We start from the raw sequence: 27,651 nt of genomic DNA, 5'->3' as shown, positions 1-27,651 counted from the left end.
TATTTTTTGTGGGTTGTGGGCTCCACACCCACTGCCTTTTCTCTACTGCAGGCAGCTTCAGCCTAATTTCTCAACAGGGAAGCAATGCACCACATACACTGTTGAGGGGTGACCTAGACCTTGCCTGTCAGGCATGTTTTCAACACAGACACTGAATAACAATGTTGGAAAACTGACTTTTATCTCTTCCTTCCTGACCTCTTCCAGTGATGGTGCCTCCTTTTCATAAGATGTTAATTTTATTTTGACAGTAAAGATACTAGTTCCACTGTAAAAAATGCTTCCATTTCACACTGTGTGTATATTTAATCTTTGAGAGGGCAGAAATGAAAGCGCCATTATATAATGATTGAAATGTTACAGGAAACTGCTAGAAACCATGGCTGTGCATAGCCATTATGTACCAATATTAAAAAAAACAAAACATAAAACACCAGGATAGAGTGGGAGGATGGCTTTCAAGATAAAAAAGAAAAATGAAAAAACAAATACTTTCAAATAATACTTAAGTGTAAGCAAGGAGCAGGATCTCTGACATGTTTCTGACTTGAATTAGAAACGTGACCTAAAACTGGAGGAATCTGTCACCCGAAAGCTCTTAAAGACAAAAAGAAATCTGTGCCGACTCTGGGAAAGTGTAATATAAATGCAAAGTGGAAATATCTTGTCCAAATGCAAAGAAAACAAAATGAGTAAAACTAAGCTTATACACAGATTCCAACATGACTCTATTGGTTTTGGATTGAAAGTGATTTCAGGATTCCAAATTCATTAGTGTTTTCTCAGGAAGAAAATAAGTCAGAAAAACACTTCATTACATTTGACATTTACTAATGATAGAAGGTTACATTTGAAAGAAAAGAACATTTTATAATGTCAAGTGCCACTAATGTGATTAAATGTGAGCAGTCTCAAAAGACAACTGACTAAAATGGAGCCTCTTCTAAATGTGCTCAGGAAACTGGCTCTGAATCTCGGGCTTTGCATGGCTCCTCTCCCTGGCTAACTCTAAGACCAGGGCACCCCTGCTGATGTTCTATAAATGTTTCTACTGACTGAAACTCTCAACTTGAGATCTCTTCAAGAGAAAATGAGGAAAGAAAATATTATTAAAATACGAAAACCCTCTTTTATAAGTGATAGCTTATTTTTTTTAAAGAAAAAGAATGGTTTAAATAACTTTTTATCTAACAGTATTCCCACTACAAACACTCCCATTCCCCAACACTGTTTTCCTCCATATTCTTACATATTATGTTACCTATGACATATATTATATATTACATATTATTACTGTTGTCTTCCAACAACAGTTATAAGTCCAACATTGTGCTATTTGGTCTATCATGACATGGTAGGTATAGACTATGCTAGATACTTAACATTTTAATTGGGAGTCCATCTTTTATTCAAGATTAGAGATACATACTACACGGTATCTCCTGATAGTTTTCTAGATACATTCCCTCTAGATGAATATATGTATATACATGCTTACCTGTGTATCTGTTAATCTTGTATTTTGCATGAAGGTTATATTGTATCAGAGAGAACATATACTATTTGTCCTTTTAATATTGGGCTATTTCATTGAGTATAATGTTCTTGGGTTGGACCATTTTGTTGTAAATGTCAGAATTTCATTCATGTTTCATGGCTGAGTAGTATTCCACAGAATAGAGGGACCAGTTTCCATGTTTTTGCTATTGTGGATTACCATAAATATAGCAGGTCACTCTACCAGATGTAGTTTTGTGTCCTTCCGTTATGTTCTTTGGAGTGGGATAGCTGGATTGTATGGTAGATGGTAGATCAACTTTCAATTGCAAATAGTCATTTAGCACTCTGTACTGACTTTCAAAGTACCTGCACTAACCTACATTCCCACCAACAGTAGTGTAAGCTACCCTTTTCCCCACATCCATGCCAGTGGGTGTTGCTAGTAGATTTCTGAATACAGGCCAGTCTCATTGGTGTTAGGTGTAACCTCAATATAATTTTTCTTTGTTATTTCCCTGATAGTGAGTGAGCCTGAGTATTTTTTTATATGTATGTTGGCCATTTGATTTTTTTGTTTGTTTGGAAAAACGTTCATTTCCTTCACCTTTTACTTCACAGGGTTGTTTTGTTTTGCTATTGTTCAGTTTCTAAAGCTCTTTGTAAGTCCTGGTTGTTAGTCTCCTATCGGTTGTGTGGTGTACAAAGATTTTCTCCCATTCTGCTGGTTGCTTCTTCACTTTCTTGATCATTTCCTTTGCTGTAGAAAAACTTATTCATTTGATCTAGTCCAATTTATCTATTTTGGCTTTGACTGCCTGTGCTTTTGGTGACTTAGAAAAGTCACCAAAAAGGACTATTTTCCAATGCCTTTCTCTGTTTTCCTATGGTTTCTGAGTGCAGTCTCAGGGCCTTGATCCACTTAGAGCTGATTTTTGCATAAGGTGAGAGGTGGGAAGCCTTGCACTGTTATTCAATTGCTCAAACAGCATTTGTTGGATATCAAACATTTTCTCTCGCGTATTTTCAATTCTATTCTTAAAGATTAGTTAGGTACACATGCGTGGGCTTCCTTTGGAGTTTTCTATTCTTTTCCACTGATCTTCTTACCTGTTTCTATACCAGTACCAGACTATTTTTGGTAACTACCGTCCCATAGTGTATCTTGAGGTCTGGAATTGTGATTCCTCCAGCTTGATTTTTATATTTCAGAATAGGTGTGGTTATTTCTGGTCTCCTGTGTTTCCAGATGAATATCTGAATCATCTTTTCCACCTCTGAAAAGAATGTTGTTGGGATTTTGATTGCATCACATTGTATGTGAATATGACTTTAGGTAAGGACATTTTGGTGATGTTGATCCTGTTGATCCAAGAACATGGTATGTTTCCTCATCTTTAAATCATTGTATATGTCTATTTTTTTAATGTGCTGTAATTTTCATCATTGAAGTCTTCCACATTTTTGGCTAGCTTAATTTCAAGGCATTTAAGATTCTTCAGTCTTTGTTTTGGAAGTATTTTATTTCATTTTAAAATACAGAGGAAAGCTCTGCTGGATATGTGATTCTGGGCTGATTTTTTTCCCCCTCAGGATCTGGAATATGTCACTCCATTCTCTCCGGCCTGTATGGTTTCCTCTAAGAGGTCATCTGTGAGTCTGGCTTGAGGTTCCTCCATAATTAAAGAAATTCTTCTCCTGTGCATATTTACATTTTCTTTATGTTTAACTGAAGTGAGCTTGATTATGATGTGTCATGGTGAGGACTGCCTTTGGCCGGGTGTATTTGGAATTCTGTGCCCCTCCTGAATTCTTCCCATTCTTTATGTTAGGGAAATTCTCAGTTACTATTTCATTTAATACATATTTTAATCCTGCTCCTCGTTCTACCCCTTCAGGTACCCCCATAACTCCTATTTTCAGGCTTTTGATAGTGTGCCTTAATTCTTTAAGTTTTACTCAGTTCCTCTTCAATCTTTTTGGTTGTTTCAGCGTTATGGCATGAGGTGTCTTTCAATTCTGAGATTCTTTTGTCTTACTCCTTCTACTCCTGAATTTCTATTAAACTTTTACTTTGTTGTATTGTATTCATTTGTAATAATTCATTTTGCTATTTCTTGGGTAATGTATTCATTAAATTCCTTGAACTCCTGAACGTGCTTTTTTGTTTTTAAGGAGCTTTATTACAACATTCTCCTCATTTCACTCTGAGCCTGACAGTCTTTTACTCCTTTGTGGGAGAGATGTCAGTAACCTCATTCACTGTGCCTGTGCCTCTTTTTTGCCCTTGATCATCGCAACTGATTAGCAGATTCTCTTCCTTGCGGAAAGTTTATAACTTGTAGAGTTATACATAGCTCTACAAGTTGACTTTACTCCTGCCATTCAGTGCCCAGTTCTCCATTTGCCATCATCCATGCCACTCCCGCCAATGAGTTTCAGTCCCGAGCTCCTAGGTTGCACTTCTGTCATAGCCTCCACAACCATGGCTCCCAGGTCGCCACTGTCTGGCCCCTGTGATCCCATGCTGGAGCCACACCATTGTCTACTCAGCCTTTCTCCCACTCCCAGCTCCAGCAGTACCCAGGATTAGGGAGACACCAGCTTTGACTCTAACTTAGATCACAGGGCCATCAGTGGTGCCTGTTTGAAGCTCTTCTTTCCCCTTTCCTCTTTTTGTTCAGAACCTGCTGGCAGTTAGTTCTGGTGGTAGCCTGGATGTATTTTGGATAGAACCTGTGGGATGCCTAGTTGGTATTATTTTCCCAGTATGACCAGTGCAATGTGTTGAGCTGGAAATTAGTTCTCCATTGGCTCAGTGCTTATACAGTTCACTACTGTCCCTACCCAGGGCCTTTGCCACAGAACTCAAAATGGTGTCCTAATGTGGTACTGTTGAGGATCTCAGGTAGGAAATCTACCCTGGTCTCACATCCATCTGCTAGGGCTTTGCCATTCTGCATCTGCTGATGAATGCATTAAAAAATCAGCAGGATCCACAGTTTTCTGATGATCTTCCCTCTCCAAATGACTTCAGTGGTCTCCGGTCTCCACTGTGGTATCTGTTCATTGCAGCACCACGCCTCTGTCTCTCTTGCTTTCCTGTGCTCACAAGTCCCCAGGTGTCCCCCTGCCATCACCCTGCCCTCTCTTATTTTCCAAGATCGCGCCTTCTCTGCTTCTCCTTGGCTAGTCCTTCTCTATTAGTTGTAACATGTCCTCTTCCTGTTCTTCCATCTTGCACTCTATCTTTGATTTCTCAATAATTCTTCTCCTTGATTTCACAATCATATTTTCAGAGCAAATTTTTTTACTTCAGTGGTAGGTTTGGTTAGATACTGCCTGGATATTTGGCAAGAAGTGTTGTAAAATGAGAAATGTTAGCAGCTTGATAAACAGTAGCTAAGAACCTTTGTGGTTTGAATTTTGGCATGTTTGCCATGGAACATTTTCTCCCAAAGAAACATGAAAAAAATAATCTGTATTTGTTAAATTTGCAATCCCTTCTGAGGCTGTGCAGTTTTAAAATTAAGGAAATGGATTTCATGTGTAAAACACATATTATATTGCAATTTATTTTGGTTTTAGTGGTTACTCCTCTTGATTGAGTTAAAGGGGAATAAAAGGACTCATTAGTAAAGGAACATAATTCAAATAACATCACCACAATCTCAATGCATTTATTAAACATCAACCAGGGAAAAACAGATTGAAGGTCAAATAATCTTAGTACATGATAAATTAGGTAATTTTATATGTGGAGAAATCAAATTAAAAGACATCATTGTTGGTTGATCAACACCAGTAATGTAATTAAGCCAACGGAAGTAATAAGCAGTAACTCAAAGGAGAAGTAAACAGAAATGAGAGCTAGGAATACTGCAAATCAAAACATAAAAGACATTCTGACTAGTGAATTTCCAAATCAACAATTTAGCCTTCAAGCATGTAGAAATCTCTTAACCTATAATTTTCCATGTTTTATCAAAAGGAATTATTTTGAATAATTGGAAGACTGGACTATGCTCAATAGTGTTTAACATACGTGTTAAGATTCATTCACTCAGTTAATAATTAGGGAATGGCTGCCACAGATTAGTGACTACAGTAGGTACATCAACACTTTGAGTTACTGGAAGCACATTTTGCCTTTTTAAGACTTTATAAACTAGGAGCATTGCATTCATCAAAATACCATATTCTCTACATGTCTATAAAACAGTAAAAACTATTTCTAAAGAAATATACAGTCTAGAAATTTTAAATTGTGATGCAGACTACTTGTGGAATGGTGAAATTCTTGAAATCATAGTTGCTCTTATGGGTTAAATGGTTTACCTCACATGAGTATACAGAAGTGTTTACTCTATAACCTAGAAAGTGATATTTTTTTGGAAATAATGTCTATAGATGGAGTCAAATTAATACGATGTTATGTTGGTTCAAGGAAGATCCTAATCAAATTACTTGATTTTTCAAAATGAGAATACAGAGATGTGGAACATGCAGAGGAGAGGGCTATGTGAGGAAGAGGAAGAGACACTGCAGTGATGCTGCGACACTAAGATGGGAAACGACAAGGACTGCACAGTAACCAGCAGGCACTGAGAGAGAAGGGTGCAACAGACTTTCCACTAAAACCTTTGCCAAGAATATGGGCCTGCTGGCACCTTAGATGAGGACTGAGCCCTTGCAGCTGTGACAATACATTTCTGTTGTATTAAGACTTGTGTGCAGTGCTTTATAATGGCAACCTTTGGGATGTAACATTCACTGATCCTAATTTGGAATCTTCAGGATCAGGCTAAAATCAATAACAACTTCACAACTACCCTTTTAATCCCTCCTTTACTTTACAGAAGAAAAATGAAGAAAACTACCAGTCTTATGGAGAAGTCTAGTACAGTATCACTATGCAAATGAAGGAAAGATGGTATACTAAAATGCACTAACATATTCCACTGATGGCAAATTAACTCTGCTCAGACATAAAGCGACTTCATAGATCATGTTTCTTTAAAAACTCTTCATTAGTCCTAACATATTTCTTACTAGAAGGGAAGAGCAATACTGTTTGATGTGAAAAAATTATTTATTACTTCAGAATTTCATCCCAATGACTGAGATACTAATACAAAAAAAATTAAAAATGCAATTCTTCCAACCAAGAGAAACAGGAAAATGCTGATAATTAAACATCCATTCTTTTGTTTGATGCTATTTCCACCAAGTTACATTTGTTTTCTCATTTTCATGAATAGGCAAATTACAGCATTCAATTTGCCTTCATAAAAATAGAGGCAACATAAGAAGCTTAAATATTTTATGCTTTCTTGCTTCATATTTATTTTTGGAATAAAATAAGAACTTTTTCTTCCTCAATGCAGTTAATCCTCCATTAAAATAAAATTCATAAATCGACTTTTCCTTACTGATCTTGTGCAATCAGTTTGAATTCATTTACACGCACTTAGTTCTACAAACATCTCTAACATAAGCCCACATTTCTTAAAGAAAATAAGCCACATTCTAACTAGTTATTCAATCAGTTGAAATATTCTCCCTACCTACTATCCTTTCTCCATCTTCACACCAGCCGATTTTATTGATCAGGTTTTTTTTCTTGTCAATGATATTTGGCTTTGAAATACCAAAACCTTCATTTTGCAACGGCATCTACTTCTAAGTAAAATCTAATAAAATAAGCCCAAGGCAGGAGGAGAAAGCTTGACCTATTATTTTATGACAGTGTTACCATGGCAATTCATCTTTCGTGGAAGAGAGAAACAGCCATGAAGAGCTCTTTTACAGGGAGCCTTTGACTCCATGGTCAAGAATATTCTCACAGATCTACCACTTGTATATTGCTGCTCTTGAAATTAAGAGACATTTTTCCATAAACACTATTTAAATACTCAGATGACCCTCTTCAAAATCTTTATAAAATGTATAACCAAATGGGTAAAAATAAAGCAAATCTTACATATTTTGTTTAAGATCTAACTAGTAAAAATATTAAACACAAAGGAAGAGCAAGACAACATTTTTGACTACTTCTAATTAATCTTTTGACTCACTTCTTCCCAGTGGAATTTTGATCACGCCCATGTTTTTGGTTTGTTTTTGCTTTTCTGTAATCTGGGACATAAATATAAACATGCAGGTTGCTTAGAGCTTTCAGCCCATGTTGATAATTTCTTTGCTTCACAGAACACAAAACAGTAGACTTGCACAAGGTCAAATATGTTAGCTTCTAAAATGTAGCAGGCTTTGAGTAAGATTTTTTACTATTGTTTTAAAATTGGTAAATGAGACTCAATCCAGTCTCTTTACAAAAAGGTGGGAGGATTCACACAAGCTATATATCAAGTTAGCTGGCTGGCCAGTGTCTGCTTAACCAACTGAATTATTGATCTGTGCTTGTGCAAAGCTATTTGATACCTAGGCAGAGATAGCAGGGTTCAAGTATGGGGGAGGAAGACATGGAGGAAAAGTAATATTTCTCAAAGGTTGCTATGATGAAGCTATTGAGTTTCTCATAGGCCAATAAATATCACAGCAGGTAGCTGCACTTGGCCATTAACCTACTCCCAAAAGGGCTGTGTCTCACGTGATGTATGGGAAGCCATGGGGTATCACAAAGGGTCAGAAGGGAGCTGAAGAAATGTTCATAAAGAAGGAATCCAAGGCAATCTCCCATGCGGAGGCACTGTGTGGTGACAGAATCCTTTAGAATTCCCTGAAGATACTGCGTAAAAAAAAGTGGTATCCAGATGCCAGTCACACAGAAAATGCTGGCATCAACAGACGCTGCTGAAGAAGCCAAGACAGACTTGTAATCACATGTCTAGTGAAGGACAGTCATATGCCTCCTTTTGTCTCTCAGCTTACCTTCTACCCAGGATATCAAAGCAGCAAGATCACAGAAAAAGAGTAAAAGAGCAGGTGAAATTTCTCTTCTTTACTGTTTTGGAGTGATTTTTTTTTTCAAACAGAGTTACAAAGAGATTCATTTACATCTGCTGGTTCACTTGCCAAACAGCTTGCAAAACCTGGGGCTGGGTCAGGCTAAGTCCAGGAGCCAAAACCCCATGGGGGTCACCCACATGGCTGGCATGGCACAACGACTTGAGTCGTCTGCTGGATTGAAAGTAGACCAACTGGGATTCAAACTGGCTCCAATAAGAGATGCTGGTATTGCAGACAAGAGCTAACTTCGTGCACCACACATCTGTCTCACCTAGGATTTTTCTTGATTCTAGTTTTCTATTCTCCAATGAGAGCTTTTTAGGGGATTCTTCCCTCACACAATGCCTCAGCATGGGAGATTGACTTTTTTCTAACTTGCCTCGGCTCTCTTCTGACTGTGACATCCCAAAGTTTCTCATATATCATCTGAGAATCAACACATATCTTTCTATATACTTTTAATCAGCTTTAGACTACTTATATTGTCATATCTAGCACAATAGATAAATAATAGTATTTAGGGAATACTGACAAGGAAAATATTCTACACATATTTAGTACAGACACTGCAAGCATGTGGTTTTTTTTTTAAAAAAGATTCACATATTTTTATCGGAAAGAAAGATTCACAGAGAGAAGACAAGACGGAGAAAAAGATCTTCCATCCAGTCGGGAGTGAAAACAGAACCAACCCAGCAACTGCAACCACCAGCTGACTGGAGCGATAGACGGTGCCAGGCCCTGTACTTGTTAGCACATACAAGAAGTTTCTTTGGAGATCTTCCTAATCTAAATGCTGGAGTCAGAACCCTAACGAAGAAAAGAGAGAAGACAGAACAGGTCAACCAACCATCTCAGCTATGATGGACTATGTCAATCAGTTGATTTTTCAAAGATCTCATAGTGCTTGGAGTGGCAAGATTGACAGCGATTCATGACTGTGGCAATATCAAAACCACTAGAGCAAGAACCTCAGAGCATGCCCTACATCTGGGACCTGGGGAGGGTGGGAAATTGGGTGGGCCTTCTCCCTTAACTAACCCCCTTTAAACATGAAGGTAACAATATGGAAAACATACTAGTATTATCCACTTTCATGTAGCCCTTGAACCTTCTTACCCTAATTAACTATGTTAAAAATGTCAAAATAAAATCATAAAAAAAAAAAAAAAAGAAAAGAAAAAGATCTTCCATCCGCTGGTTCACTCTCCAAGTGGCTACAACGATCAGAGTTGAGCTGATCAGAAGCAGCTTCTTCCGGGTCTCCCACACAGGTGCAGGCTCCCAATGCTTTGGGCAGTCCTCAACTGCTTTCCCAGGCCATAAGCAGAAGGCTTGGTGGGAAATGGAGCAGACAGGATTAGAACCAGTCCCCATATATGATCCCAGCACATGCAAGGTGAGGATTTCAGCTACCAGGTTGCTGTGCCAGGCCTGTGGATTTTTCTTTTCCCTTTTTTATTTTATGAATTCCATAGGCTCTGGGATTTCCCTTATCCTCTCCCCAAATTTCCTCCCCCCACTGATTCCCTTATGTCATCACAATGGTGTAATTCTTCACAATCAGCCATAAGTCTGTCATTCTGTGATTTAAATGTATCCTGACTCTGCGGGTACAGAGGATGGCAGAGAATCCAACATCCTATTGTCAAGATATATCCAATAGTTTCATTGGAGTGCAATTTTTTTTGAAAGTAGAGATGGATACTGCATTGTATCTTCGCATCTGGATATGATACTCCATATTACATAGTTACTACTTGTTCCCTTAAATGAAAAGCCATAAAATAAAATCAACAATGGGAACAAAGCTAAAAACAAAAAATTCACAACACCATGGAGTTAAGTAACATGCTACTGAATGACCAATGTGTTGACGTAGAGATGAAAAAGAAAACAAAAAAACGTTGGGGAAAATGATGCTACTGTATGACCTATGAGTCTCTGAAGAATTTAATAAGAGAAAAACTAATCTGAAGAAATGAAAATAAAAACAAAAATATCAAAACCCCTGAGTTGCAGCAAAAACAGTATTGAAATGGGCTATTGATCTTATATTTAGCATGAAGGCTGCCTTAGTATATCAAAGAGAACATATGCTATTCGTGCTTTTAGGATTAGCTTATATTGCACTGAACATAACGGTCTCTAGTTGGGACCATTTCGCTACAGATGGTAGAATTTCATTCTTTTGAATGGATGAGTAGTATTCCATGGAGTAGATGTACCACAGTTTCTTTATCTACTCTTCTTTGGATGAACATCTGGGTTGTTCCCATGTCTATGTTATTGTAGACTGTGCTGCTGTAAATCCCTTTCTCATACGCAGATCTCACTTCCTTTGGATACATTCCCAGAAGTGAGATAGCTGGGTCGTACAACAGGCATGTGATTTTTAAAAAATATTTTCATCCATGTTTGGTTGAAAATTGGAGATCCTGAAGATGCAAAACTAGTGGGTATGAAAAGGTAACAATTCTACTATTGATAATGACACGCATTTCCTTCCCTTTTAGTTTGGAATAAACTTTCATTTAAAAAATTCTAAACATATAATGAGATGATATCACATCCAAATTGAGTATCGAAACACTCAGAGAATTCTGAGTTGCTCAGCACTGACTCACAGGTTTTTAAGTCACTGGACAATATTAAGCCATTTGGTTTGCAGTCTGGAAACACAGCAAGCAGAATAAGGCCTCAGACAGTCTGGAACACTTCCATGTGTGACTTCTGTGACCTCACATTTCCACACAGATTATACAACATCAAACTTTACAAGACAGAAAGTCATCCCTATCCTCCTAACATCAATGGTAATTGCACATAAGTCTTCAAGATCACACAGCTAATTAGACGACAAACTGGCTCTCTCCTACATGTTTTTTTTTGTTTGTTTGTTAAGTTGAAGACACTTAGAAATAAATGGCTTCAGTGGCTACTGAAGTAGTTCCTTCTTTTCCACTTAGCTGTAATCAGATACTAGTTCACTGGCCGAGACCAGTGCTCTGCTCCCTCACTGCAGGAACCGAAATCAGTGCCCAGACTCAGAGAGGAACAAACTGAGAGATGTGCTCATGGAAGACAATTCCTGGAGACTTCCCTAAACCTCTGACATCTGAAAAGTGACTTTATACCCACGGTGAATATACAAGTCTTTCTGATAGATTATGCAAAGTGTCTTTTTCTTTTTATGCCACTTCATTCAAAATAGGACTGGACTTTGCAACAGGAAATGGGGCTTTTTCCTTGGCTGAAAGGACTGGGTAAGTTAGGAAGGCTAACACCCTGGCTTGAGAACTGGACTCTGAGGTATGGACTCTCCCTGGTAAATGGCAAGCTGCCCCAACCACAGAGTTAGAAGAACCAGGACTGGGAAAGTAGAGTGAGCCCATAGGCACTCAGAGTCCCTTCTAGACTGGTATTATGGGTGCCAAGTGCCAAGGAATAATAGCTTGGCCGTTAGAGTTAAAAGAAAACAACATCTAAAATAGAGGCCAGATTCATATGGAAACGACACAAGCTAAAGCCTCAACAGTAGCTATCGAATTCGCTCAGTCCGAGTTCTATGTAGAGAACTGTTAAAGCAGTAAAAGCAGATTTTCTGGAGTTATTACAAGTGAATTAATCACATCCTTTCCTGAGCAACAGAAAACAACAATAAAAAGCCATAAATGAGAAAAAAATCTATAATAACTTACATGAACAAGAGAGAGAAGACAGGCAGATATGTGTTGTACTTCTGCAGTATGTAAAAACATTCCCATGCTAACATTTTCAGTTTATGAAAGGTTAGGTAGAACTGAGAAAAATCATTATTGATGGAAAAAAAAACCCAAGCATAAGACAAGATTTAGGATTCTTTTAATTTTTCCATAATAAAATGTTACTAAAATCACTGCCTTGCCAACAGATCTAAATCATTTGCCAAATAATCTGGCAGTCCATGAAAGCATTTTTATCCATAGTTAAATTACACTGACAACAACAGAGTTGCTGATATGAGAAGTCTAAAAGTGTAGTATTCTGACTACCACCCAAATTCCTACTTAGAATGTGAAAGGTTCTTCTCAGACTTACACGCCAAATATATTTTCTTACCGTGTAAACAGACTACGGCTTGAATGACTTCCTAACAGCCATGGAGCAGATGCACTGGCATCCACTGATCCTTTTCCTGCAGGAAAGACGGAAACTTCTCCAGCTGGGCACCACCCTGGCCGTCTTATGCCAGGCCTGATGATCATGCTGTGCTAATAAGGTCAGGATCTGATCCCTGTGTGTTCTTCCCTCTGCTTGACCACATGATCAACCTGCTGAGGTGTTTCACACATGGGACATAAACACATGAGTAAGAGGGTGAGGCTGGACCTGCTCACACCCAGCATCCTTTACAGAAAGAAGAGATGACCTCAGAGAACCTGATCAAGTGGGACAGAATTTCTTCCCTTTTGGAATTCAGGATAGAATCTGATGTAGCTCAGACATGGCGGGGAGAGAAAAAAAATAGTGTAATGTCTTCAGGTCTCTCTTTTTCAGAGATGTTCAGAAGACCTATACCTGCAGGTTAGTTTATTTAAAGTAATATTTGGTAACTTGACATATATGCCACATTCTCAAAAGTTCTTCCTTAATAGACCTGGCAATGGGATATCAAATGTACAGTTCAAGATGGCCACCATAAACTCTTCCTAAACGAAGCAAAAAAAAAAAAAATGTGTCTACAGTTGAACTCTCCTCCATACTTCCTTTTAGATCACCCTGTGGTTGTTGGCACTGTTTTTACTTGTATGTTTAAAACTTTTATACCAAGGATCCACCAAAACATCAGAGAAACATCTTTAGAGTCAGAAATCACAGTTTTACACTGGAGGCACTGAGACACAGAAGGTGTAATTTAATCCACTATATCCTGTAACTAAAGCTTAATGCTACCATGAACAATGTGAAAGTAAGAAGAGGTGGATTGGGCAACACAAAATTAAATGCAGCCTAGTCACTTTATCATAGGAAACTGGACATTTCAGATATAAGCACATTAATATGTAAAATTTAATTTGCTCCACTTCCAGAAACAAGTTAAATCAGGTTAGGAGCCATAGGGTCCTTTAAAGAGAGAGAAACCGAGGGACCGGAGAAGGAAGGAAGAGGGGAGTGCTCCATTGGGCGTAGGGGGAAGTGTTTGTAAACAAGTCCTTTTATTTGGACAAGCTGGACAGTGGTAGGGTGGCTACCTTCTAGCTCTGATGCATACACTCACTTCCAAGAGACAAACATTCTCTTCCAAAAAGTCTCATCTTTAACCTTGTTGATAGCCACTGAAGCACATGCTAATTTTACCTTGGATTCTGAATTCACGTACCTCTTACTACCTTGTCTAATAAATGCAGAAGCTGGCATTTCCAAAATTAATCTTTAATATTCTTAAGAGTTCTAGGAGTGATTCTGCCTAACAGCAATGCTGTGAAAATTCTTCACTATAGATTGAAGAATCTAATTCATAAGCTGCAAGGAAATTCACTCAGGAGAAGCTCTTTTACTCCTGAAGGTAAAGGTTGTTTGGCTACTTGTCAAATAAGAATTTGAGCAGCATCCTTGGAGAGACAGTTATTCTACTGGTCATTTATACTAAAAGTACTTTGGGAGCAAATATCGTCTGAAGTAATATCTAACTTACTTTTGGCATAACAGATAATGTGATTCTATGTCTGTCTGTATGGTTAGAGAAGCATTATCCAGGATCCAGGATCACAGTGATTGTGCTTTATTTTCTGTTTGTTTTCGAAGTGGATCTTTTTAATGTTTTTCAAAGCTTAATGAATAAATAGTTCTCTTGATGACAGTAGAGCAAGGCCCTTGGTAATTTTCAAAAACATCACAGTAACGACAGCTTTCCCACTTAATCTGTAGTGTTCTATAATGATTAGAAGTTACTTATATGAAACTGCTGTCAAACAAGCAAGACTGCTTTTATGTATCCATCATTTTTAGGATTGTTGGTAACCTGGGCCTATTTTCACTGTATAACCTTGTCTTCTTGTGTCACAAGGCCCAACTCACGCACATTTACCTCAATGACAGTGCCTTTGGTAATTACTCCCAGAGTTGTACATAATGGAGCTGATGGATTCTTTTTTACACCAAGCACTGGCAGACAGAAGGTGGCTTTCAGTTCTAGATGTGTTACATGGGCTGTTTTGAAACGTAAGCCCATTGGTCTAATGCATCTTTCCTATTTGGGTGGTTTTCTTGTAAAGCCATCTCCAACAAACCCAACTTTGGTAACCATTTTCTTCCATGCCTACTTCTTTCTTCCTGTGAGAATAACTTTCAGTCCTTCTGTTTCTCCCTCTGGACATGAACTTTAGGCAGAGGAAATTCCCATTTCCCCACTTTCTCCTTTCGTTTTTGTTTAATCATATTAGAAAGGACTTTAGCTCAGGACTGTCCCTCTCTGGCCAGGAGACAGGCTGGTACTGCTCCCTGGGGAGTCTTTCTTTTCATCATTATTTTGTTTGTTGTTTCTCCTTCCATACATCTTGAGCATCTTTTTCATCTGTATTTTCTCAGCATGGCGCTGCTCGTGGTAGAGCTTAGCCTTCAGACCAATCATCTTTTTTTGCCTTCTTGAAATGTTCATGAGTCTCCCGGCTTTCCTTTTTTCTCATGGTAATCCAAATGATACCCACAGCATTTATGGTGTAATTCAATATATTTATTTTGTGGCATGGTGACTGTCTCAGAACAGCTGGGTGCTGCCTCCCAGTTGTGAGCACCTTGCAAACCTTCTGCACTTGGAAGCATACCGTGATTTGTTTTTAAAGACTTATTTATTAATTTATTTGAATGAAACAGTGACAGGAAGAAACCGAGAAGTGGAGAATCACAGTAAGAGAGAGAGAAAGCGAGAGAATGAAGGAGAGAGAGACAAATTTAACCTCCATCTGCTGACTCTCACCCAATGTCTGCAACAGTCATGTGGTTGCATCAGCCTGAGACCAGGACCCAGGATCTCCATCTGGGTCTCCCACATGGATGTCAGTGGATGTACCTGGCAATGATCCACTGCTTTCTTAGGCACATTAGCAGGGAATGCAGCAGCCAGGACTAGAACTAGCACTCTTATTTGGAAGTTTGATATCTCTAGCAGCGGCTTATTCTGTATGACACAATATTAGGCACTGATAGGGATTGTTAAAAATAAGGTCACTAGGGCCAACATGATGGCATATAGGGCTAAGCTGCCCACTGTAATGCTGGCGTCCTGTTTGGGAGCAGTGGTTCCAGACTAGGCTGTTCTGCTTCTGATCCATCACCTTACCAATGAATCTGAGAAAACACCAGGAGATGGACCAGGGGTTTGAGCCTCTACCACCCACGTGTGAAACCTAGATGGATTTTCAGGTTCCAGACTTCAGCCACTGCAGCTACCTGGGGAGTGAACCAGTAAATTGAAGATATTAATTTCTCCATCAACTAAGTAAGTAAGTAATAATAAATTGTGATTTCCTTTAATGAAATTTATTCTGAATACAATATGATATTACCACTCACTTTGAGCTTATCATTTACAAAATGAGGTAAAAACTTGTGCAGTTATTTGATAGTAGTTCTGTTTGGGGTCCACCACAATGGCTCAATGGCTAAATCCTTGCCTTGAACATGCCAACATCCCATACAGGCAATGGTTCATGCCACAGATGCTCCACTTTCCATAAAGCTCTCTGCTTATGGCCTGGGAAAACAGTAGAAGAGGGACCAAACCCTTGGGGCCCTGCCCCCATAGGAGATTCAGAAGCTCCTGGCTCCGAGCTTCTGACTTCAGATCAGCTCAGCTCCAGCTGTTGTGGCCATCTGGGGAGTAAATCAGCAGACGGAAGATCTTTCTGTTTCTCCTTCTCTCTGTAAATCCCTCTTTCCAAAAAAAAAAAAAAATCTTTTTTTTTAAAAGTTATAACTAGTAATTTGTACATCTGCCTGGCATAATTAATGCTAAGAGCAGTGCCCAACAAACCAGTTTCCATGAAATTTAACAATGTGATCACCACTCCTAATTCAAAGCGGAACTCAATATCCAACCACAGAGTAAATCAAGGCTATAACGATCAAAAAGAGGGAAAGCTAGCTCTCCTCAGACTTCCGAAATACTAAACAAGATAATCCACGTAAAGGAAAAACCATTCCTACCTGCTCATCGCTTTTCTTTCAACTCTGGACTAGGAAAATATCCCATCACCTGTTCCCTTTAGCACAGATCACCGTAGAGCACTGTTTTTGTACATCTTCACCACAAAGTTCCCAGTGTTTTCAAGAATTGTGGGACTAAAGTTATAGGCAGCTCTTTAATTTCTCCACATTAAAAAAAAAAGGAGAATTATTCTCTATTTTGGAAATACAACTATCCTTGAAGTTGAGTCTATCCGTCTTTTATTGTGGATGTAACAGCTTCCTCTTATCTGAGTACACCAGCAGGCAAACTTAAGCACTGCAGACTGCAAATTACATGCAAAGTCTAAGCAGTATGCCCTTAATAAAGGAGATTTCATGGCTCTGCAGTTTTCATAATTACATCAAAGCCAGGCATGTTTCTCTTTAAACACCAAAACGTGTTTTTGTGACATTAATTTCAGGATTTTTCATTAGAAAGTAAAATGGCATTTAGTGTAAGGAAACAGAAGCTTGAAATGTGCAATCCAGCAGATATTAGCAAAGCCTGGTTTGTTCTAAAAGCAATGAGGGGCCTTGGACTTGGATAAAACACTTGGGTTCCTCAATAACTCAGCTTGTTGACTCAAGAGAGCTCTCTTTATCGTTTCAGTTTCCTTATTTACACGAAGATATGACTGAGTTACACATTTAAAGGTCTTTTTCAGTTCTAAACAACTTCTTAAAATGAAGCCCTTTGGAAAGAACTGATCATCAGTGAGAATTCGCATATTGTACGGTCCATAAAGTTGTTACTGCATTAATTTTTAAAGCGGGTTTACTAGCTTTGGTGCAATGAACTTTACAATTTATGCATCAAAACTTGTGAAAAGTGGAGATTCCTGGATTTCAACATTAAAGAGAGATATAGTTGGGCAGTGGGGATTTGTACTTTAGATAACCTGCCAGACAGTTCTGATGCAAGTGCCCCATGGACTGCATAAAGAGATTCAATGGGTGGCTTGCAGGGAATAAGCAGTTTCTGCAAATCCTGACTTGAACCCTCGAAAATCACAAAGGGATATCACTGCAAAATAAAAAATGTCAAAAATGCCTTTTTTTAGAGATATGAATAAATCTGATACTACTTATCAGGAGAAGTTAAAAGTTATCTGCCATAATTCCTGAAGCATGCTTTCTTCTTTAATAAAAAAAAAACGGTTTTGTATATTTCTCTTCTTCAAAGAAGTCTTTGTTAATTACCATATATTCTGAGTATTCATTAAGCCACAATGCAAGGTATTAAACATTAGATCAATATGTAGGTTGCCCTGGCTTTTTCTCTGAAAAATTTCTAGTTATAACTCATGGCCACGATCGCAGTCAATGCCAAGTCTGTTTCCCGGGACCCAAATATCTCAGCCATTACTGCTTCTTCCCAGAGTGAGCATTAGCAGAAAGTCAAGGCCAGGCAGGCACAGAGCCAGGCCTCCGATATGGGATGAGGGCACCTTAATTATTATGTCAAACATTAATGCCTGCAGTTATTTCAAAGATAAAATTGAGAAGAATCAAAGAACAACTGAATATAGAATGGGATGAAAAAGCTTGATAAGCTTTTTAAGCTGGAGTACTGTTTGAACATCCATAGAAGGGAGCTTAACTAACATGTCACCATAACCTTTCTTGAGGGGTGTCACTGTAAAATGTTTTATGGCTTGAAATTTTTCACCACATCAAGTCAATTTCCCAGTCAACTTAAGCAGACCACAGTGTTTATTTTGTATATACATGTTAAATATGTGTTAACTGCATATATATGTATGTATACATATTTTAACTATATTAAATTTAATAGCATATTGTTCAATTTCCAAGAGTGCCTATACTTCCTGGGGAGTTTTGAGTTGTTGATTTCCAGTTTCATCCCATGGTGGTCTGAGAGGGTACATGGTATGATACTAATGTTTTGGAAGTTGTTTAGATTCGCTTTATGTCCTATCATGTGATCAATTCTGGAGAAGGTGCCATGCACCGCTGAGAAGAATGTATAGTCTGTGGCCTTAGGATAAAAAGTTCTATATATGTCTACTAAGCCTAGTTGTTCTATTGTTTGTGTGAGCTCTGTTGTTTCTTTGTTGAGTTTTTGTTTCGTGGACCGGTCCATTGTTGTTAGAGGTGTGTTGAGATCGCCTACAAGAATTGTGCGGGTGTCTATGTCTTCCTTTAAGTCTGTAAGTAATTGCTTTACGTAACTAGGTGCATTAAGATTCGGTGCATAAACATTAATGATGGTGATTGCTTCTTGATGGATCATTCCTTTCACCAGTATAAAATGGCCTTCCCTGTCTCTTTTGATATTAGTTAGAATGAAATCTATTTCATCTGAAATTAGGATAGCTACCCCAGCTTTTTTTTCTCGTCTATTGGCGTGAAATATCTTTTTCCATCCCTTCACTTTCAGTTTCTTTGCATCCTTTCTGGTTAGATGCGTTTCTTGTAGGCAACAGATGGTTGGGTCTTGTTTGATGATCCATTCTATTAATCTCTGTCTTTTGATTGGTGAATTTAGACCATTTGTGTTGAGAGTTAAAATTGAGAGTTTGCAATTTTGCCCTGCCATGTGATTGTGTTGTGTGTGTGTTGTTGCCAATGTAGTTGTCTTGTTTGTGCAGCTTTTAGTTTGGAGACCTTCTTATTTGCCAGCTTTGTTTGTGATTTGCCTCCTTTTTGTCCGGGACTAGTGCATTTCTAAGGAGACTTTGCAGAGCTGGTTTTGTGTAGACATATTCTTCTAGTTTTTCTTTGCTATTGAAGTATCTGATTTCGTTCTCATATACAAATGAGATCTTTGCTGGGTAGATTATTTTTGGTTGACAGTTGTTTTGTTTCAGGACTTGGAAGATCTTTGTCCATTCTCTCCTTGCTTGTAGGGTCTCTTCGGAGAAGTCAGCAGTGATTCTGATGGGTTTTCCCCTGTATGTGATCTTTTCTCTACTTCGTGCTTGTCTCAGGATTCCTTCTTTGTCTTCATTGGAGTAGAACCTGAGCACCGTGTGTCTGGGTGAGGATCTCTTTGGATCATGTCTGTTGGGAGTTCTCTGTCCATCCTGTATGCGGGGTGGATTCGTGTTCCAAGTGTTTTGGAAGTTTTCCTGTATAATTTCATCAAGCACTGCTTGCATCCCAGATTCTCTTTCTACTCCCTCAGGGAGGCCGATGATCCGAATATTCAGTTTTCTAAGGTAATCCTTCATCTCTTGCATCATTTTATTAGTTTTGCTGAGGTTTGTCTCCAGCTGTTTAATTCGCTGGGCACTTTCATTTTGTGTGTCTTCTGTTTCAGAGATCCTTTCCTCTGCCGCATTTATTCTGTTGATGAGGCTTTCAATCTTATTCTCTTGGGCATCCAGTTTGGTTTTGATTTGTTGTATTTCGGTGATTATGCGGTTCTGGTAGTCTTCCAGCTTTGTGTCCACGTCTCTGAGAAATTTTAGCATTATTTTCATCAATTCCTTTGCTGGTAACACGTCCATGTCTTCATCTCGCATCGCCGATATTGATAATGGCTTTTGGCCCATGTTTGGTGGGGTGCTGGCTCTTTCATCTGGAGCACAGCTCTTTCTGGTGGTTTTTCCCATTGCGTTGGTGTATTCTGGTGGGGCAAATGAACCCGTGTGTTGAGGGGCTGTCAGGTGCTTTCCTGTAGAGATTGGAGCCTGCAGGCGTGGTGTTGCCGGGCGTGGTAATTTTCAAGGCACCGTTGGTGCGTTCTCAGGGCCCGGGGCTGAAGAGCACCACCTTGGGGGCCCAGTGGATTCCAGGCACACTCTGGGCACCTCTTCAACAGGTGTGACACCCCAGGGCGTGGAGGGATGGAGGCGCTCTCTGGGTGTGCCCCCTGCACGGGAATCCACAGGACTTAGAAGGTTTTATGTGCTTTCTCCCTGCGTTCTCCGTGTCAGGGACTGCAAGGTTTTTCAGAGCCCACCTGGTGCGTCTCCCACACACGGGACTGTGGGTGAGGCACTTTCCAGGCGTGGCTCTTGTGCAGTGAATCCACCACTCGTGGTGTGTGGGTGTTCAGAGCCCCTGCTCCTGTGTGGCTCTCTCACACCGGCCCTTAGCGGGGGAGTGGCCCAGGCGCCCTGTTATTATTTCACGGCAGGTTCGCACCGTGTCAGTGTGATGCAGGAGTTTTCAGAGCTCTCCTGGTGGGTCGCCCACGCTCAGAACTGCGGGGTGGGAGGCGAGGGGTGAGCAGTTCACCCTATGGGAGTGGTACCTGCGTGTCGGGGACACACAGCGCTACACTTCCCAAGTCTCAAAGCTCCCCTGACATCTGACACCTGCGCTGTGGAGGCGGCTGCTGCAGGCGGGGCCGCCTAGTCTGCTCGGCTGCTGCAGGCGGGGCCGCCTAATCCGCTCGGCTGCTGCAGGCGGGCCGCCTAATCCGCTCGGCTGCTGCAGGCGGGGCCGCCTAGTCCGCTCGGCACAGCGACCAGGGTCTTCCCGATGTTATCGCGCTTCCACCAGGCAGGATGTGGAGGACTCCAGATCCTCACCAGCAGCCTCTGCGCACTGAGACGCACTGGCCCTCTCAGTGTAGGAACATCCGAGGCGCCTTCCTGGTGCCCCCTCAGCCACCAACACCACTGTGCGTAGTTCCCAAGGCATAAACCCGACAGCTTCAGTCTCTCTGCCCCGCGTTCTCAGAGGCTGGACCCTCAGTAGGGGGTCAAGGAATGCGGAGGCTACCACGTCAACCCCACGGCTCACCAAACGTCCGGCCGCTGCAGTCTGCCTCCGCCTCCCGCCGGCGACGGTCCGCCCGATCTCCCCGCCTCCGGGCTGTCCGCGTCTCCCGTCAGGCCGCTTTCAAAAGTGACTCAGCAGGTCTGGAGTGGGATGTCGGTTTCTCTACCTTTGCCCTGCTCCGTTCTCGCTGTTCTTCCGAGTTGTGTGGATCTTTTTGGCTCCACACTGTCCCAGGGAGCCTCACGGACCTCTCCCTGCGATTCCCTGCTGTTCCACTTTGCTGCTTCTGTAACTTTCTATCCCTCTTTCACTGGACGCTCTCTCACAGCCTTCCTCCTACGTCGGCCATCTTCTCTCCGGGACTATATTAAATTTGACTGGAAAATACCAATGCTCTGCAAAGGAGCTTCTTTGTGGTTCATAAAGTACAATCTCATATAATACCTTGCTTGATCTTGAATTTTGCAAGGGGATACACAATGAATATCATCTCTGTTTTATAGATAATCGGGTTAGGGCTCAGAGTTGGGGGAGACATTTTTCAGGCAACCCTCGGAACACCAATTCTCTGATTCTTCTGAAGAAGTTACACTCCATTCAGTTATAACGTCACAAGCACATTCTTTGCTTTTTTTTTTTTTCCCAAATCGTGCAGCATTGAATACAAACAGGTAAGTAACTGGGATACCTTGGATTTCACAATCACCTGGAAGCTTCTGAAAACCACAGCGCATGAACTATGTGTAAAGACACCACTCTGTCTTCTGAAGCAATTCCATTATTGAGTTTTAGTGACAAAATGTTTCCTGAACAGTTATGAAGTGACATGTCTCACACTGACTTTAAGAATTAAAAAAAAAAAAATGATGACCAGATAAAATCTTTCCTACAAGGAGCTTATGTTGGATGAGACTAGGATAGATGTTCTCACATAGAAAATCTCCAAAATGCCCATATGACTCTACTTATCACTTAAGAGAACTGCCCTGGGAATAGTCTATAACTAGTATGTCATCACATAAAAATGTATCAAGTCCTTTATATGATGGTCACTGGGTTGGTCACTGGATTAGACACAGGATAAGATACTGCACTGGGAATGCTTAGAGTGTGAGAAAGAAGTGACCAAGCACCTAACGTTGGACCATCAGGGTCACTTTTGGTAAGAAGCAGCTGATTTTTAGATTCACTTTATGCTATCATAGCTCTATCACTTTCAAATACCACTAATCAGAGTAGTGAGCAGAATATTGAAATCTTTTGACAAATTCAGGTAAAGAGCAGAAAAAACTGTAATGACTTAAATTAAACAAGTTATATTATTCCCTATCTTATTAAGGTTGGAAATCAAAAACTTGTATTCACAGGTTATGTTATAATTAACTTTCTAGCCCAAGTAGTTACATAGTTTTAAGAAACTGCATTTTGAATTTCTACAGGGTTACAGTAGTACAAGTGTTTTAAGGAATTACAACCAATATTTAAGTACTTTAATTTTGGAAAAGTACTTGATAAATGAAAAGAAAAAATAAGGCCAAAAAATGTTAGCTTAAAAAGACTTTCTCATAACTGGCATAGCTGACTTGTTTATGTTTGAGCAGAATGTTGCTGTCATCTTCATGTTTACTAACTATAATAAAAACTATACAGAGTTCAAAACCCAGGAGTAAACTTAATATTTCCATACTTAAATTTCTTGAATCTTGATAGTAGTGGGCTAAACGCTATGTTTACTATCAAAACACAATCCTGATTATTAGCAAAAGATATCATTGCCTGAATTTCTTACTAACTTATGAACATAAGATCATATTATTCTTTATTTTCTCGGAGGAAATAACTGTTTAAATTGCTGGTTAATGATACATCAGTAAATTGATTTTTGAAAAAATGTATTGTCTACATACATAAATATACACCGAGTATTCTACTAGTTAACTTCTGAATTTATGAATCCCTGCAATAAACAGGCAGGAATTTATGTTTACAGATGATTCTAAATCATTTACATAATCTTACTCTTTTATTACTGCATTGCACATGTAAGTATTTAAATATCTGAGGCTATTTTCATGAAGTTATGACAGATGCATTTATTAAAGGTGAGTAGCAGGCTTACTCACTCTTGACTGTTCTGTCCTTGAAGGACACATTGATTTATTGTTTTTGCTGAAGTCTAGACTAATGCCCTAGTCCAAAATGCACTTGGGTGCAGGAGCCTTCAGCGCACAATCACATTTTGTGAAAAGTAGAATGATTCATTTATGATTAAAGAACAAAAGATCAGTCTGAACAATACTCAACTCATGGTGAAAATGGGATTCACCTCATGTATTTTTCCAGTGACATCATAAATGAGCAGAAAATAAACTTGTGTCAAGAAGTACATTATGCAAATAAATTTGTGCTTTGACACTACATATCCACTTAACATGCACTACATGGCTAAGTTCTAGGTTTAAGCATGATGAAGAAAATATAATTAATATTCCCTGCCTCTCAGAAGCTTTTGGGAATAGAACTGTAGGTACATTCATGGAACGGACACGTCATACCAAGACACTTCCTTCTGAATGCCACTCAAGGTCCTCAGACAAAATATTATGTCATGTGACTACTCCTATGTCCCCTTTCCAACTAAATCTTTTAATGAGTGTGCTTAAGGATTGTCTGGGCTGTTTCTCCACACTTCCGAGTCAATGCTGAGAGGAGCGTCTCCTCCCATCTTTGTCACTTCTTCCTTTGACATTCCCTGTCCTGTGTACCTTACCCATATTCAACATGCTATTGCCTTATCTACTTGTCTCCAACATTCTCTGATTACTGAGCTCCTCACTGTAAGGAAGACGACTCAGTCCACGTTTTAACTAATATGGATCAAATTCCATTACACATTCACCTGCAAGGGACAATCTTCTAAAACGTAAAGCTTTCCAGCACATTCTCATTCTCATTCAGTGTGTTCACATTCTCATTCTCATTCAGTGTGTTCTATAAGGACACAGGGCATGTTTTTAACCCACAAGTTCCACCCTCTTTCTTTCCCCTCTCCCCTGCCACACTGACCTTTCTCTCGTGGGACAGGATTATCCCAGCTTTTCTTTGAACAGATTCCAAGAGCAGCTCTGACTGTTGCCTGTGCCTGCTGAAATGTTCTCCCAGAATCTCACAAGGTTAAATTCTTTCAAAATTTGGTTTTCAACTTATAACTTCCTTAAGGATAATTCCTCTAAAGTCCCATCTCAAGCTCACTCACTATTACTACAGAACCTGAATTTGCATATTTGTTTGGAATGATCTATGTCTACACTGCATGACAAATTCTGTGAGGGCAGGGACCCAGTCTGTACCACTAGTTCATTCACAGAACAGTGCCTGACATATAGAAAATATTTAGTAAATAGTTTTAAAATTGTGGACTGAAACTACTATTGACTCTGTAGTGACCATATAAAGATACACTCAGAGGCGACTGTACAGAAGGAGGGGTGAGAGTATGGCGGGGTGGGACGGAGGGAGAAATAGAAATGCTTCTGGGGTGGGTGTGGGAAGAATAAATTCAACTGAAAAAAAATGAAATGTGATAAGCTGTGAAAAGCAAAAATACATAATGAATGTAAATATTAAACCAAACCATAAAAGCTCCTCAATTGACTTTGAGCTATATAAAAAATCACAAGTACTTTGTTAAAATAGAAAAATTACCTCACCTAGGCTGACTTTAAACAGTCTAAAAATCACATGCACTTTATTCAGATAGAAAAATTACCTCATCAGGTAATTGACGCCCCAGTCACTTCAAAAGTTTTGATCATGCCACATTTATTCATTACAGACTTAGCTGTGGTAGCCACATGCTGGCTTGCCAGAAAAGTCGCTGGAGTGACAGATATCCTTAGACATTTGAAATCAACAAAGGAGAAGCCTGCATCCACTCATTCATTTCCGACTTGGTCATATCCCACCCTCTTTCACAGAAAAAAAAAAAAAGAAAAAAGAAATATATATTCCACCCTTGAAGTCAAGATCAAGATAGGTTTCATCCAGTGAATCCATTTTAATTTACATGCTGATCTCCTGAAATAAAGGCTTCTAGCAGAACATGTCACTCTAGTGTGTTATTATTCCAGAATCTATCACAGGAAGTGCTAAGGTGAAGGCAATTTGAGTATTTCACACAGATGTCACCTCTCTATGTGTGGGTCAATACACAAACACAAAGATTGGGCCTTACTGCATGAAGTTGCTGAAAATATTCCTGTAGACCATAACACCCAGATGTTGTTTATGTTATCTCTTTCTACTTTCAGCATAAATGGGATTAATCTTAAGTCAGCCTGAAGACCTATGATCCTAGTATAAATATAATGTAGGAAAAGAATGCAAACCAAGTGGTCAATGTTGTAATGCAGCAAGTTAAACTACAGTTTGCAACACCGGCATCCAACTGCAGTGTCGGTTTGAGTGTGGGCTGCTCTGCTTCCCAGTCAGTTTCCTGATAATGCACCCGAGTAAGCAGTGGCTGATGGCCCTTCTGCTTCAGTCCCCTGTCAACCACACAGCAACCTGGAAGAAGCTCTAGCCTTCTGGATTCATCTGGCCCAATCATGGTTGTATAGCCATTTGGCAAGTGAATCACAAGAAGGAGATTCAACCTCTTTTTCTCCCTTTCTCTGTCATTTTGCTTTCCAAACAAACAAATAAATATTTTTAAAGATTCGTTTTGTTTATTTGGAAGGCAGAGTGACACAAAGAAAGGGAGAGGTAAAAACCTCTTCCATCCACCGGTTCACTTTTCAAATGGCCACAGCAACCAGGACTGGCCCAGGCCCAAGCCAGGAGCTTCTTCCTGGTCCTCCATCTGGGTACAGGTGCCAATGCACTTGGGTCATACAGCACTGCTTTCTCAGATACATACAAGTGCTGTAGATGGCAGCATAACTCATTAGGCCAGAGCAACAGCACTCAATTTATTGATTTATTTTTAAAAATTGTAAAGCAATATAAAAACGAATACTAGGAAAGAAAACATTAATTTCACTTACTGCTCTTTCAGATTATTGCAATTTCTTAAAGTTTCATCATATCTATATCAGACATAAGAAATTACTATATATTGAATTTATTATGAGTCATAAACATGCTCAATATGTTACAGAAAAATTTCAAAAACCCATTATAAGTTGGTTTATGCAGCAAAAATATAAATGCCATCTATGAGGGCTCCATTGAGAGTCAGGCTTTATTACCAAACATCTTACCATGAGTTGTACAAGCGAAAGATGAGATATTTAAAAACACAGAAATGTACTGTTTATTGCACAAAATATTCTCAATGCATATTTTAACTGACTTTGAAAGGTAGAGTTACTAGAGCTGTATCTTGAGGACGTTACAGAAGCCTTTAATTTGATATCTTTTAAAAATCAAATAGCTATGAGTCTCAGATGTGATTTGGATATCAGGGGCATCTCTGCCTACAACCCAGAGGTAGGACAAAGATACTTTCCAAAAGGACCTCATGCTAGCCTTCCAAACTACCTATCCTTGTATTAACTTACTCCTGGGTATCGAAGAATGAAGGAGGGGACACAGATGCTTGTGACCATCACACTTTGCAAGTTATTCCTATTCTGAATAGAGCTGTTCTGTTTTTTGAAATATGGAGAGGGATGACAGAGTAAACTAGTAGGTTGTCAGTTGTGACATCTACTTCTGACTTCAGGACCAATGACAATATGCCTTAGTCTATGCATTTGTGTATGCTTCAAATTCAATATGAATGCTATTTCTTTCATAAATTTCTTTTAAAGATTCATCCTATTTATTTATCTATTTATTTGAAAGGCAGGGTTATGGAATGAGAGGAGCAGAGTAGGAGAGGAAGAGGGAGAGGAAGACAGTGATGGAGAGGGAGGAAAAGAGAGACATAAAAAGAAAAATTGCATCTCCTGGTTTACTTCCCAAATGGCTGCAATGACTAGAACTGGGCCAGGGTGAAGCAAGGAACCAGAAACCCCATCTCTACCTCTCCTGTGGATGGCAGGGGCCCAAATACTTGAGCCATCTTCTACTGCTTTTCCAGGGAGAGTAGCAGTGCAGTGCAGCAGCCAGGATTTGAGCAGGTGCTTATTTGGGATGGGGGTGTCACAGGCAACAACTTAACTTGCTAAACCACAAGACTGGCCCCAATATATCTGCTCGGATATCACCTATCCTTTACCACTCCAGATCACAGGGAGGTCACTCGTGGCTGCCTTTCCAGGCAGTGTATTCCTTATA

The 27,651-nt window shown here is 39.6% G+C and overlaps 1 protein-coding gene and 1 pseudogene across 1 annotated transcript in view; both read right to left on the bottom strand.

The window, feature by feature from the left end:
• Positions 1–27,651, bottom strand: part of RAB3C (RAB3C, member RAS oncogene family) — a 216,585-nt gene that overhangs the window by 101,986 nt on the left and 86,948 nt on the right. The gene's annotated exons all lie outside the window — the stretch shown is intronic.
• LOC121154670 lies at positions 14,417–15,195 on the bottom strand (annotated as a pseudogene).

This window comes from Ochotona curzoniae, unplaced genomic scaffold (genome assembly GCF_017591425.1).
Source record: "Ochotona curzoniae isolate NIBS_2020 unplaced genomic scaffold, NIBS_Ocur_1.0 contig_2754, whole genome shotgun sequence".
Lineage (NCBI taxonomy): Eukaryota > Metazoa > Chordata > Mammalia > Lagomorpha > Ochotonidae > Ochotona > Ochotona curzoniae.
This window is presented reverse-complemented; position numbering and strand designations above follow the sequence as displayed.